Source organism: Penaeus monodon, chromosome 33, assembly GCF_015228065.2.
Source record: "Penaeus monodon isolate SGIC_2016 chromosome 33, NSTDA_Pmon_1, whole genome shotgun sequence".
NCBI lineage: Eukaryota > Metazoa > Arthropoda > Malacostraca > Decapoda > Penaeidae > Penaeus > Penaeus monodon.
This window is the reverse complement of record NC_051418.1, coordinates 30,183,244-30,184,020: the sequence shown is the minus strand read 5'-3', so window position 1 is coordinate 30,184,020 and position 777 is coordinate 30,183,244.

Sequence of the window (777 nt, the reverse complement as noted above, 5' to 3'; positions counted from 1 at the left end):
ACAAACTGCCGCAGCTTTTGAAAAGGCGGCGAGCACATGGAGGCAACAGAAAGCAATATAATATAAAATTACAAAATACCAAATAGGCAACAGTAAAACTACGCTGGAATACTAAAAAAAAAAAGGTAAAACAAGCGGGCAGTTCAATCGAAATCCGTGCCCCAGTATCTACTTCCATGTAATAATAAACAAAACCCCCTTTTTCGCAAAGGGAAGCCTAACGGCCTTATTTTTAAAAAGCTCCCCGGGGCAGACTTTCCCCAGAACCTTCCCTCCCCCCCGCACTTTTTCGTATAAATTTAAAATTTTGTCGCCCCTCTTAAAAGGTTTTTCTTTTTTATTTTTGGTAAACCTGAACCTTCCCGACGGGTTTCAGGTTTTTAAGTGACTGGAAAAACACATTTGACATTCCCATCTTTGGGGTTTTACACCATCTTCCCCAAAAAAACTTTTGAAATGGTGGTTTTTTAAATAAAAAAAACCGGGGTAAAACCCTGCCGACGCAGAATCAGTTAAACCCCCGAAATAAACCCCCCCCTTTCCTCAGCCATCTGTTTCCCGCCCTCATAACTCCTTCGTTTTCCCCCGGGTCGTCCCCAAATAACCAGGGAAATTGCAGTAGCCTCTGATGAGAAGTTCCCCGCCTCTCCCCGGGGGGACATCTCCCCGGGTTTGTCGACCACCCACCCCCCGAAGGGGGGGGGAGTTTAGCCCACCGGGGTTCCGGTTTTTTCCTTAAAATTTTTTAGTAAATGAATGAAAAAAAAAAAAATGGGG